General features: G+C 39.3%; 1 long non-coding RNA gene across 1 annotated transcript in view; it reads right to left on the bottom strand.

Annotated features, from left to right (window-relative positions):
* Positions 1–14990, bottom strand: part of LOC123799163 (uncharacterized) — a 601123-nt gene that overhangs the window by 237466 nt on the left and 348667 nt on the right. The window contains exon 5 of the long non-coding RNA XR_015726632.1: positions 4883–4962. This is a non-coding gene — a long non-coding RNA (uncharacterized LOC123799163). The remainder of the gene's footprint in view (positions 1–4882; positions 4963–14990) is intronic.

Below are 14990 nucleotides of genomic sequence, written 5' to 3'. Positions count from 1 at the left end.
CCTCAATCTCCAGCCCCTCTTCCCTCCCCAGAGGTCAGGGTGTGGGGAAGGTAAAGTGGAGGGGGCGGGACTGAAAGTTCCGACCCTCTAACCACCTGGTTGGTTTCCAGCTGGCAACTAGCCTCCATTCTAAGGTGAGGGGCATTCTAAAAGTCACCTTATTAACATAACAAAAGATACCTTTGTAGTTGCTGTCCTCACTTAGGAAATCCAAGGGTTTTAGGGACTCTGTGCCAGCATGGGGATGAAGATGAAATAAATATTTATTATAAAACACAATGTCATATATATGGCAATCATATCAAAACATTGCCTTCTTAGAAGCTGAATTGCCAGCCACTTTCTTCTTAACTTCCGTTCCCACTAGGGCACAGGGATATGACCTAGACTCTGCCAATCAGATGCTGGTGCCAACAGAGGTCTGTCCCTTTATATAAGGAAAGTGAAAGCTTTCCTGCAGAAGGCCCCAACTTAGCACACTTCTATTCTTTTCCAGGGACCACAGCTGGGGCATATAGCCAGTGTGAATATTAAGCTTTTCAGCCTGTGTGGTGGGATCCAGCAAGAGAGAAGATTGTAAATGGCTTTTGTGTAACCTTTAGCAGGTAGGCATTACTATTTCCAATATACACATAAGGGAACAGAGGCTCTGAGAAGACAGAGGGCTGGCCTACGGTGACACAGATAATGAGTAGAAGAAATAGAATTTGAACCCAATGTCTGTCAGCTTTAAAAGTCCACATTCTCTCCACTATGCCATTATGGTGGTTTAAAAAATATGCTCACAATTCTTTGTTAGTTCTCACTCCCAAGAGGTAGAACTCAATTCCCCTCCTCTTGAGCGTAGGCTGGACTTGGTGACTAGTTTCTAACTGATAATGATGAGGGAACAGAAGGCAAGCTGAGGACAAAGCAGAAACTGACACCCCGCAACCTCCCCCCCCCAACCCATGGGATGTATGTGACATTCCTCAGGCACTCCTGGCTGCCCTAAAGGACAAAGAAATAGTTAACCTATAGATACCACAATCCAAGACTTAAGTCTCCCTTAGTTTACAAATGTCTTAGCAGTTTACAAGAGCAGAAGGATTTCTACCAATAACCTAGCTTCCGAAGGGAATGTAGATACAATTAAGTGTCCTTGTAATCTGCAGGCTCAGGAAGTTTCCAACTACCTTCATGTTAATACCTTACTAGAGGGGTAAACAACCTTAACTTGACAATGGCAAGGACTCTTGTATCTTATGAGTCTTCTTTAACATATGAAAGTATTTCTCAGCCTCCCTTTTTCCTTACCTTCCCCCAGCCCCATAGTATATAATCAGCCACCCCTCACAACCCGGTGCAGCAGCTCTTTCTGCCCACGGGTCCTGTCCCCGTGCTTTAATAAACCACCAATTTTGCACCAAAGACGCCTCAAGAATTCTTTCTTGGTCGTCGGCTCCGGACTCCACCCCACTGAACCTCACGAGTATTCCGTGTCCTCATCAATAACGTAAAAAAGAAGTTAGGGTGTCAGATTTAAAAAATAAAAACAGGATGCATCTTAATGAAAAGTGCAGGAATGGTCATCTTAAACTTCAAAAACATGGATATCTTATTAAATTCCCTCATAAATTAAGGTAAAGAATAAGAACAAATCATTCTGAAAGAAACTAAATGAATGGCCCATATATTTAACTGAAAGTTAAATATGCTTTCATAAACGTTTAATAACTTTCATATAATCTTCCTGAGAAATAAAAGTGTATTTATCAAATATGTATAGTCATTATCATGCCCAAATCTGAATTACTGTAAAATTTTTGAGTATTGTTAAAACTGTAATTCTGAATTGCATTATAAAAGTGCATCTTTCTGATGTTGTTTTTATGTTACCCATAATGAAAACAGGAATACACACAAACACACAATATGAACTATTCTATTTAAATTTTTAATAGCTTTTTTTCTTTTTTGGTGCCTAAAATTGGTCATTTCTGCTGGCTTTTACTCCACTGAACTTTGAAATTTTTCTCTATATTCTATCAATTAGAAAACTACCCTGGAACCCAACAAGAGACTTGCTTTCATCAAGCACTTTATCAGACTTTGAAAAGTTATCAAAGACATTGAAAGGTCACTGACTTTCAAAATCATCTCTTCTTTCTCAAAAAGAAAACAAGGAAAAAACAAATTCTCTTTATTCAATGAATCCTCAGTTTGGGGTCTGGGAAGCTTAGAGACACTGTGAAATCAAATCTGGTGCCATGGGACACCTGGGTGGCTCTGCTGGTTAAGCGTCAGACTCTTGGTTTTTGTTCAGGTCATGATCTCAGGGTCTTGAGTTGGAGCCCCACCTCTGGCTCTGCACTCAGCTCAGAGTCTGTTTGAGATTCTCTCCCTTCCCCCCTACCCCTTCCCCACTGTGCGTGCGTGCTCTCTCTCTCTCTCAAATAAATAAACAAAATCTTAAAAAAAAAATCTGGTGCCATATTTTCCTCCTGGCCCACTCTTTTTGAAGTTTATGGCCTATGTGGATAATGAGACATGATCCTAAGAAAATCCTTTTCCGGAACCAAAAAAACCAAAACTAACCAACCAAAGTAATACCCAGAGAAAAACCTTTCCTTTTTTCCCATTTCCTGATAAGTGAGAAGTACTGAGAACTTTTGGGGTCAGCACCCTTTAAAATTCCCCTTCCTCCAACAATGTAGCATTACCGTAAGAATGGTAAAGGCAGTGGTTTGGATTCAGGCCCAGCTCCAGGCTGCAAGCAGTGGAGAAACAAACTGGTAGGTGGCAGCAGCAGAAAGAATTCCTCAGATTGAAGGTTACTGACTTAAAATCTGCATAGGAAAAGAGCTAGAGTTTGACAGACCAAGTGAAGCAAAGGGGGCAAAAAATGGAAATAGGATTAAGATTCCTGGAGTTTGACTCTAAATGGTTCCTTAAAGCAACAAGTAATGCTTTTTGCTTATTACATCACTGACAGAAAGGACAAAGATATATTTGTATGTTTTTTCAAGTGGAGGACAGAAATACACAGAACAAGGAAGGAGTAGGTCTAATTCAATATGTTTTCTGATGTGGGAAACAGGCAGAAGAAAAATCATTAAATTTCTCTACTGTCTAGAGCCCATTGACAAGTCCTTGAAACAGATAAGAGTGATATTCCTCTAGGGACTCAACTACCTCAATGTTGACACTTGGCTAAGGGCAAAAGGCAATCCTAGCCCAACAGCAACCCCCCACCCCCGCACCCCAAACCCAGAATCCTGTAAACCTACTTTAACACAAAATTCTTTTGGAAACTTCCTTTATCTCTAAACCCCCAAGATACATGTTGGCACCCATCCCCCAAGCACATGGCCCACCAATATACATCTGAAGGGTCTCATGACTACGGTTTTATTAGATGGTAATAAATGACCTTTTCCAAACAATAGCTAGCCCCCTCAAGATCCTGGAAACCTTGCTTCCAAAATTCCTTAGAAACTTTTATTATCCCAAACCCCCTCCCAACCTGAAAGTATATAGTGGGCCACTCCTCATGACCCCAGTGAAGTGCTTTCTGCCCATGGGGTCCTATCCTTATGCTTTAATAAAACCACCTTCTTGCACCAAAGACATCTCAAGAATTCTTCCTTGGCCATTGGCTTTGAACCCTAACATCTTTCCTACATTATTTTCTAAAATAAAGATACTATGAACTGGGGGGAAAAAAATAAAGGATGCCCAGTTAAATCTGAATTTGAGATAAATAATGAATTTTTTAGTATAAATATATGCCAAATGTTATGTGGGATATTACTTATACTAAAACTTTTTATTTGTTGTTTATCTGAAATTCAAATTTTAATTTGAATTAATTTCAATTGTATTGTAGCTGGCAACCCCAATGGAAGTAGCAGTGTGTGGTCTAAGAGACTAGGTCATAAAATGCATTGTTACTTCTCCTCTCTCTTTTGTATCAGTCTCTCCGTGGGTGGCCAGTTGCCATTTTGTGAAGACCCTCAAACAACCTTAGTGATGGGCCTATAAGGTGAAACACGGAGGCCTCTAAAAACAAGCAGCAATGAATTAAAGGTTTCCTGCCAACAACCATGTTCAAGCCTTAGATGACTGTAACCCCAACTGACATCTTGACTACAAACTCATGAGATACTGAGCCAGAGTCACCCAACTAAGCAGAGTTCCTGACCCAGTGACACTGTGAGATGATAAACATTTGTTGTTTTAAGCTGCTAAATTTGTACTAATTTGTTAAGTAGCAAAGATAACTAATACAGCCATATCACTTAAGTAGTTGTACTCCTATTCAGAGTTCTGGACAATCTTTTTGGAATTTAGTGAATCCTTTTGTTTAAAGGAAAAATTTTGGCTCCTTGCACAGTTTGGCTATTATGGACCAGGTGTTATATGCAACTGATGAATCATTGAAGACTACATCAAAAACTAATGAGGTGTGATACAGTAGCTAACTAAACATAATAAAAAATAAAATTAAATTAAAAAATAAAGGTAAGGAAAATTTTCTTGTCTTTTGTTTGGAAGTATCCTATTTCTAATGCAATATCTCTTAATAGCACTTGCCTGTCAAAAGCAGATCAAATATAGCACTAAGATCTTTAAGAAAAATTAGATCAATAGTGTTTTTAGAGACAATTTTAAGCAAAAACAAACAAAACCCAAAAAAGCTAAGTGCATTGCCATATATAGATTTGTAATGTGCCTTACAGATTGCAAGCTTTCATTTTGACCATGTTATTTGACCAGTGAAATAAAGATTCTGACCTTAGTTTTATAGGTTTAAAAAACAAAACAAAACAAAACAAGGCTTTAAAAGGTTCAGTGATATGCCCAAGGTCACACAGCTAGGATTCCAGCACAGATCACTTACCATTCAGTTCCTTCTAAGGTGCCACCTCTCAAATTTGAAGAGTCTCTGATCTTAAGCGGTGTTCTGTTGCAGGTAGTTTTCTATATCAAAGATGTTAAAATAAAGGGTGGGAAAATGGTCATCAATCACATGAAGTCAAACTACAAAAGTGAGCTTCTTTCAACCGCTGAAAAAACGAGTTTTAATTTTCCTCATTAATTCAGCAGCCATGGTTGACAATGCCATTGGTGGTCAAGAGTTGACTCAATCATTCAGCAAGCCCTGTCACACTATTTGACTTGACATTTCCCATCTTGAGAAATTATCCTAGATAACAACAACAAAGGGACAGATTATTGGGATAAATCTGTCACAGGTAGGAAATACAGGACCAAAAAAAAAAAAAAAAGGTAAAAAGTGGAATTCTTATATTTCCATTCTTGGGAATCTCATGTATGACTCCTCGGCTCCCTGCCCAGGAGCACTGGGTGTTGCCAAAAGCAAAATTGTCTTAGTTTTGTTATATAACTCATCACCGATTTTTTAACTGCCCTACTCAATCTCCAAAAAGAGTCCATTTCAGAACCCTATTTTCAAAGTTGATTCCAAGAAAAGCTTTGTTTCTTCTGTAAAAGTGTTACATATTGAATGGGCAATATGATAAATGGAAGGGGAACAAGTTATAACAGGAGAGGCGAAGATATGAACGTTAGTAAAAACATAAAGAGTAAATAAATTCAAGTCACAGTCAGAAATCATGATGAAAGAGGGAAATAATACAGTCAGGGAAATCAAGAGGAACTTTGGAAAGGTTTGCATTGTTCTTAAAGAGTAAGGAGGAACCAAAAACAGAGTAGGAAGCCAAACAAGTGATAAACACTTCACTGTAGATACCTCACTGCTACTTGCCCTGGCACTAAAATGAGAAAATCTACATACAGATCAAGTGTCTTAGTTCAGGCTGCTATAACAACATACCTTCAACTGTATAGCTTGTAAACAACAAATTTATTTTTCACAGTTCTGGAGGCTGGAAGTCCAAGATCAGGGTGCCAGCATGATTGGGTTCTGGCCCTCTTCCATGTTGCAGACTGTCGATTTCTTGTTATATCCTTACATATTGGAGAGCAGAGAGAGGAAGCAAGTTCTCTCATGACTAATCCCATCCATGAGGGCTCCATCCTCATAACATCATCTAATCTTAATGACCTCCCCAAAGCCCTATCTCCCAATATCAGCATGTGGGGGGGGGGGTTCAACATATGAATTTTGGGGGAACACAAACATTCAGTCCATAATATGAAGTAAATAGTAATTAGAAGTGGAGCCACAAGTTATCTATTATCTCCATCTTGAGAAAAGGTCTAAGGAGGACTTTGGGAAATAAAATAGAAGAACTGAGCTATGAACAAAAAGGTAACTTGAACATACACCATCAAGTGGATCTCTAGATTCTATAGGCCTGTTGTTTCTTTCACTGGTGCTAGTTAAGTCCTTGTAGCAAAAAATAACATGATTGCTTATTCAAATTCTCTCACCTGTTTTACTTGTTAGCATGACTGCTTGAAACAAAGTCTCAGGAGCCCAGGACTCACTCTCCTGGCACCCTGAATGAGTTGGATGAAATGGAACAACTGTGCACCCTAGGCTTACCATATCCCAGAAAAGGAAAGTGTCTTTGCCCCAGACATAGAGTAGAGAGATTAACACAGATTTATTCCTTTCTAACAAGGAGAGTGTATCAAATAGTCATGAAGCCTCAGTTTCTGCCAGTTACATGGCTCTCTTCTGAGAAAACTATTACTGGTAGATATTTACTCAGAGGTTGGCATGCTTTCTCCATTTTCCCAGGCCAAATTAGCCACAACGGGTTGAAATAGAGTTCTATGTGGTGGGAAGTGATCTCTGGGGTGACTTGGCTTAAGAATTCGCCTGATAGGAATTCTCCATATTGCTAGTAACCAACTATTCCAATCAGTTTTCCTCTCCTGGGGAAATGGAATGCATGATATACATAGAGAAGTGGCAATCCACTTAGTAAGGAAGTGGAAATAAACAAGGACAGAAAAAATCTGAGTCGTGAAGGCAGCTCACTTCAAATTTGTTCTTAGGTCATTAAAACTGCTATGCTATTATGAACATTTGAGCTGTGAGTGAGGCATGGCTATATGGTTACTGAGAGGGTTTCTACTCTTTCCTTACCTTCTGGAATATTCTAATAGTAAAATCTCTATCATCTGAGATAAAATAAAAATGTATCTTTTGCCACCTGAGGAAACTGGTTAAAAAAGAGAACTTTGTAACTTTCAGTGTTTCCATTTTTGTCCTGTGACCAGGAGGCTCTTGGCCAAATCTTAATGTTTGGCAGTTATGATAACGCTAATGGTTGGAATTTTGTTTATTCTCCATTCCTTCATCCATATTTTTATATGTTCTATGTATAAGTTTCAGAAGGTGCCCGAAACTAGTTGCTCAGTCTTTGAAGAGTCAGGCAGCCAAGAAACAAATACATCCAGCTTAGCAGAGTCTCCTAAAATCTGCCTTTTCAAATATTTTTATGGTGGCCTTCAAATGTCAAGGTCCTTGGGTTTTAGCAATTTCTAATTCATTGCACGAAGAAAGAAATTGAAGTAAAAGTACCAAACAGCTGTCCAAAGTTCAGACACAATCCTACATGAACAATTCTGAACCCAGACACAGATGGAGGACTGAAAACTCCATCAGGCTTTGTGTTTGCTTTTCAAAGGCTGAAGTAGAGATGTTACTCTCTCTTAAGTAGGAGAAATAACCATCAATAGGGAAATCTTAGCATGACTCCTAAAAACACCCCCATGTTTCAATATTTCATAAATTTTATCTCCAGATTTCCGAAAGATAGATGAAATGAAATTGGTGGAAGAAGCCCCTACTCTATCCTAATTCAATATATAGCATTTACTTCATTATTCTCTACTGTTCTCCCTTCTCTATTACTTGATCAAATGAAGAAAGATTTAGAAAAAATAAAACTAGCAGCAAACTGGTTGGCAGACAGCATTATACAATGTCTTCTCCATCAGCACTTCAAACAGCTTTATTATCTTCCCCTCTCGACACCAGTCCCAAACTGCACTCATTCAATAAAGTATTCTTGTATTGAACATTTTTGTGTCCCATGCATCACACTAGGTACGAGGAATCCATATTGAGCAAGCAAGGCATGTATGATGCTTGCCTTCCTACAATTTATATTCTTCCATTGGTTCTTAACTAGGAAAAATATTCACCCCTCTAGGGCCTATGGAAATGAATGGTGGTATCTTGGTTTGTTCAATGACTGGGATAATCCACTGGCATTTACTGAGCAACATATGGAATAATTTAACACAATGAAGAATTGTCCTGAGCAAAATGCCAAAAGCTCTCTGAGAAATAAACAATTACGATAAAATGTGTTAAGTGCTATTACAAGAGAAGTGCTAAACACCTTCGAGAACACACATCAGGGGCACCAATAGTTTGGAGCCAACCGGAAATAATTAAGCTGAAAGCAGACCAATGGAAGGATTTATCTAGGTGGTAGTGGAGTAAAGGAACTGAGCTTCAGATAATTTGCTAAAATTATTGAGTGGGTAAATAAGCATATAAATAAAAGATGAATGGGTCTTGTTTATCACCAATCCTTAGCCACTAATTGTCGGGTTAAGGTCAAAACTCTGTAATGCTGTTTTAGTGAAAAACACAGTCATTGGGTAAGTTTATAAAATTTATATTATGTATTGTTTCAAGAAAGAGACGAAAACTCTAAGAAGTTGAAGGTTTATACTAACTATTTCTGAGGACTAGACTTGAAGCTTCTTTAGTTAACCCTCCCTTTCTCTTTGCTGTGTCTTCATACTTCATTCAATTCTGTGTATCATTTATTAGAGAGCAGGGAGAGCTTTAGTATTCAGAGCCTCCTTATTAATAATCAAACCTGAAGGGGTGATAGGCTAAATCTGAGTAAAATTATACCATATATTTATTATCACACATTCCCAAGTACTCCCAAATTCTCAAATCTTTCTGTTTGATAGAGGGTCAACTGTTACCTGTTCTCCTCATATTTCAGCTCTAACTTGGCTGAAAACATTCTATCCAACAGAACCATTTCCTCGCTTCACCCAAGACTTGTCAAATGTCCCCAGAGAGCTACTCTCAGATATCACTGTAGGCAAGGATGGGTGTCCCTCAGGGCTAGAACCAGACACAGAGCCCAGCAATGTCCAAAGTGTATTGGTGACCTATTTGAGTCAGTTTAAACTAAAAACAAAAAGAAAAAAAAAAAAGAAAAAAAGAAAAAGAAAGAAAAGAAAATGTAGGTATAAAGCACTTCTCTGCAATCCATTTTCAGGTAATTTAAGGGAAAGTCAAAGGAGAGAAGGAAGAGGGAAATGAGTTACATGCTTGTGGATGTTGCCAATATTTTATTTGATACAAAGCATTCGAAACATATAAAGTCATAGAATGTTATAACTGGAGGAATGTTAGAGCCCAGCACAACTCAGTTTGCAGCTGGGAAGAGTAAGAACATGAGTGAGGAAAGAACTAGTCCATGCCACCATGCTGGTACTGGGCAAAGCCAAGACCAAAAGCATGGTACACAATGGTTAAGAACAGGAGATACGGCGTCAGGCAATCTGGACTGACGTTCCAACTCAGCCACTTATTTCATCCCACTTAACTCCAATTTCCTCCTAGGTAATTATAAGGATTCTAAAAATACCTATATTGTAATGTGAGTGTAAGCATTAAATACATGCACATAGAGTACTTAGCACAATGCTTGGCACATAATAAGTGCCCAATAAATATTAGCTATTGGAATGATTATCCATAGTAGAGACAAATCCTATCATGCTGCCGAGGAGTTAGCCATACTACCTGGGGAAATCCTTCTGTCATTCAGCTTAGCTCCAGAACTGAGATAGGTCCTGAAAGCCTGAGATAGTGATGGAAAATAGGTTCTGGCTGCATTTCCACATTTCTCCATATATAGCCACAAACCCCAAACTGAAGACTTCACTATTAGATTCATCCCAGCATTCCCTGGAGATATTAGAAGATAAAAATCACCCTTTCTGAATGTGAAGAGACCCCCAATCACAGAAGACTTTTATGCTGAAAAATAGCTTATATATCTTTTATTCTAATCATATCTTGATTATGGAACCTTGAGAACAAGGCCTTCCTCTCTTATTATTGTTAGGTTTTGGGTAGCCAGAAATCCCATTACAGTGCTATGCATCTATCAAACTCAATGAATATTTGTGGAAGGTGAGAAAGGAATCATTTATTGGTCCTTATGACTTGATTTTGTCACATGGGGTTACTTTGTCCCAGAATTCTGTGAAACAATCATTCAAGAATACCGTCTACCCTTGAATTGATGGTAACAATAGTCAACATGAAGTGAGTACTTTTAACTCAGGCAATGGGCAACCACTTAATATTATTTCTTCATAACAACTCTAGGAAGAAAAAAAAAGATTATCATTCCCATTTTATAAATGGGAAAACTGAGGTTTAGAGAGTTTAAGTAATTCACTCAAGGTCACACAAGTGGTAAGTAATGATGCCAGGATTCAGGTCCAGGCAATTTTGGGCTCTTAACAATCTTATGTTCTTAACACATTTGGGGTTTCTAAATGATAACAAACAAACCTCTTATTTTTCCCATCCTACACTACTCTCAGAATTCTGTTCCTTTGGCTTGAACCCCTACCCTTGGCCAAGGAAGTAAAGTAGGATATTGCAGGTTTTATTTTTTCCATATCCTGTGTTTTCTTTCTTTATTTTTTTAAAGATTGTATTTATTTGACAGAGAGAGAGACAGCCAGTGAGAGAGGGAACACAAGCAGGGGGAGTGGGAGAGGAAGAAGCAGTCTCCCAGTGGAGGAGCCTGATGTGGGGCTCGATCCCAGAATGCTGGGATCACGCCCTGAGCTGAAGGCAGGTGCTTAATGACTGAGCCACCCAGGCGCCCCATTCATATCCTAGGTTTTCAAGCATGTTTTATTTTTCCCATACCCTAGGTTTGCAATGTCACAGTCAAAGGTGGTCACTTAAAAGACCCAATATAAGTCTTAGCATATGGTCCTAATTAGAACAAAGAGAGAATGCACTAGCATTATTGACACACCTGAAAATTGTCCTCTACCAAAGGAAATGGACTAAGCTGACAGTATGTATTGCACAAGCAGAGCAAAGCTGTGTGTTTACCAATACTTGGGAAAGTGAGGTTCAAACCCAAGACCAGACATTAAATATCATTATGTAAGGCACCAGTGCTGTCAAGTCCTTCCAAGGCCTAACAGCCAAATTAGCAATAAATTCTGACAGCCCCATCTATCAGCTCTGTTCAGCCAATCCGAGGGCAACATCGTGTTTCTTTACAGGCCCAAGGAATGTACACTTGCAGACGGAAAGAAAAAAAAAATGAACTTGATTAAATTTGGTTTTGAATAATTGGTTCATTGAAATTCTTGGGCTGAAGAAAAATGGCATTTCTAATTTATAGAAATCACTATTTGAAATATAGTTATGGCTGCTCAGAGAACCCCTGGAACTAAATAAATTTAAGTCAGCACATTTAAGAAAGCCATTAAGAGGTACCTAATGACAGCCCCTCCAATTATCACTCCAATAGAGCTGATGTGGAAACCTGCCAAAAGCTAGGCTCCTCCACCAACTACGGTTGCTGATGGCTTAAGGTTTGGGAGCCCAGACAGGGTAGATCAAGGCCTCTCATGCTCACCCAGCAAGCCCAGGAGCCTGATAAGGCTTATGAAGGAAAATACCACATTCTGGGTAGCAAAAGGGAGAATGGTTTTTAAAAATCCATTGGCAGCCCCAAAGCCTCTGTGGAAGGATTCTTTCACAGATGCAAACTGCTCGTTTGCAAATATCCCCACTAACCTATGTGGGGTTGGCCTCCTGTTCAAGTTACCCCAGCATCTTAGAGAGCCAGGAAGGACTACTCCAGACTCGTCTGGCCACTAAGCAAGTTGGAACATTATTTCATATGATATCTGATTGAGAAGGGAGAGTTCATACCTCTCCTCCAGCCCTGTTCTCTGAGGATATTAATGTGGATTTAGACTTTCTTATATCTCGTAATTGTGACACAAAAATACAGGTAGGCAGTATGGGAATGAAAATATCTTCAGGTCACTTGGCTAACCAAGGCCTCTGCGGATGAGTCAGGAGGTTAGCCAAGGTCCCCAAATGAAAGGAATAAGTTGTTTTTTGTTTTTTGTTTTTTTTTCCCTGCTTTGCATGGACCAGTAAAGCATAGACAACTGGTAGAGAGGGGGTGTATGATAGGTGAGAAACATCCCCCTTGCTTTTCAAATAATATGGAATTTAACTGAAATAAACATAAACTCCTACTTTTTGGTTAATTCAATTGTATTTGATAGACAGGAGTCAGGGTTGGGCATGGGGAAACCTGACTTATCTGCAGTTGGTGAGAAAAAAAATCTGTAGATATTGATCATAAGGGGACCAAGAATGTGTGTGGTTATCAACCATGCTATTGCAGACCTGTGCCGGGTTCATACATGTGTCTGGTCCAGGACAAGGACAGTTGAGTCTCACTGCAGACCACTTTGGTCATACTGGGTCGAGCGTATCAAATTCATGTCTGAACTTCACATTTTAAGAGGTAAGTTCTAGAATGCAGGCAGAGAATAATCGACAGGATTAAATATTTCGAAACCAACATCATAATATCAGCAACAGCGATAGCTAATCCATTCTACAAAGGAAGACACCGCTTTGGAGAGAAGCTTTCCCAAGGTGATACAACCAGTAACTGATAATGCAGAATTCAAATTTGCACTGATCTGATCCACACTTTACTGCATAATGTGTATTTGTTTTCTTAGCCACACCAAGAGTGGCTTTATCACTGGGCTGCTATTAGTCTTTTTTTACATAATAAAAACCATATATATTCATCGTCTATAATATGATGATCTGATATAAATACACAGAGTGAAATGATTACTACAATCAATCTAATAAAACTATTACATGAAAGGAGCAGATTTTTGACCTGTAAAAGCCTGTGAACATCCTGCAATTGCCTTAGCAGAGCCTAATCCTAGAAATTTACCAATTTTAGAAAAACAATGAAATCTGGTGAAATGTGTTGCTGTGATGAGAAAACATTAACTCCTGTCTTGCGATACAATGTAGTGCATTTGTGAAATCTCACTTTCGAGGAGTAAAGGAGACCCTGGTTTGAAAGAAATGAAGCCAAACTGAAAGATGGGCTCCTGTAAGCATTTTAGCAAGCATGCAAATGACATCTGTGATCTTATCAGACCCAGTCTCCTAGTCAAACAGGCCCCCAGTCACCACTTTTAGGAACACTCACTGGACACAAATTAGAATATGGGCAGAAGTGGGATACATAGGCAGTTTGCCCTTGGCAATGCTGTGACAGACACAGAAATGTCCCACCTAGCTGCAAGGACGGAGGTTAGCAGACAGCCTCCAGCTGTCAGCTTCTCTAGGGCCTGCCTCAGCTCCAGAGAACCGGCTCACTGAGGTCACACTTTCCCAGTGTGCCCTGCACCCAGTGGCCAAGCAAAGTGAAGGTATAAAGCCCTTACTCTTCAGCCAGGATCAGGATATTCTGCAGGACAATGCTTACTCTAACGCTCCCCTCTGGGTTGGCCACAGCTTTGTTTGGGCCTCGATCACAGTTTGATTTCTTCCTCTGCCCAATTTTGTGTGCTCTTTCTGCTCACAAGCATTGATCTCCAATAAATATCTTGCACCTCAATCTCCATTTCAGCATCTTCTGAAGAACCTAACCAGCGACAACTAACTCTTTTTATTCTGACTTTTGTCCTCTTAATTGTACCCTCTTTTAGCCCATCATCCCAAAATAAGATGCTATAATTGGTTGGATAGTATAATAAGATGGCTTAATTAGTTGGAAGTTTGTGGTTCAACTTTCACTCATTGTCCAAAGCATAACTTAGTAGAGCGAGCATGGGCTTTGGAGACAGACAGCTCTGGGTTCAAATTCCCTGGCACTAACTAGCTAAATGGCTTTGGGCATGGTATTTAATCTGAGCCTCAGTTTTCTCCTTTATCAAGTAGCGATATCACCATGTACCTAATAAGGTCATTGCAAGAATTAAATGTAATCACATATGCAAAGCACCTAACACAATGCCTGGTACACAGCAGGTGTCTAGTAATTTCTTTATTGTTATGGTTCCTTTGACACTTGACATACACTTTCTTTGTACTCTCATTTACTTTGTTTCAGATATTTATTTCTTTTTTCTCCTATGAGAACACAAGGACTGCATTTTGTTTACTTCAGCTGAATCTTTTATAAGGTAACAAAGTTGGATTCAATATGTCAAAGGTCCCACTCTATAGTGGGCAACTTGAAACTGGGGTCTTGGTCTGTCACAGTTACAATGGCAGGTGTAACATTGCACTGCATATGTAGATATATAAAGTAGATTTTGCCTTCTACTCAGCACTGCAAGACCAAATACATAATGGTTAATTACATGCAGTAGACATTGTGGTTGGCACCCTAATGTCCATTCTAACCCAGATAACCAGTCCAATTCAATCACCCCACTCAAGTTCCCCAGGACTCAGGTGGTCCAAGAATGGACCCAGGTCTTCACTTGGCTCAAACAGTTTGCAGAAAACGAATCATATTGTTGTGTTGGTTAGGAGGCTTTCTTCTCTCTCCCAATGGATGTAAAAAAGGAAGCATCATGCTTTAATTTACATATAGCTGCCAGGAGAACCAGCTCTACGGGAAATCACTGAGCAGAGACGGAAAGCTCCTGGGCTCCTAATGACATTGTTAAGTTGTTGAATCCCTGAAATGCAAAGCCTGTACTACCTCTTATCTTCCTGTTATATGACAGAATAAATATCCTTACTGTTTAAGCCATTTGAGTCTGGGATTTTATTATTTTGCTCTGCAGTTGAAAATATCCTAACTGAGGGGAGAGGCAAATATTCAATATACAACCGTACCTACCCAGGGTGTCTTTTATGCTTTGGGCTATATTAGAATTATTGTATTTTTAGCAGAAAGAAGCCATCTACTCTGATTGAGTTC

Source organism: Ursus americanus, chromosome 14 (assembly GCF_024610735.1).
Source record: "Ursus americanus isolate L20-20 chromosome 14, mUrsAme1.1.p, whole genome shotgun sequence".
Classification (NCBI taxonomy): domain Eukaryota; kingdom Metazoa; phylum Chordata; class Mammalia; order Carnivora; family Ursidae; genus Ursus; species Ursus americanus.
Note: the sequence above shows the minus strand (reverse complement) of the source record. Positions and strands in the feature narration are given on the sequence as shown.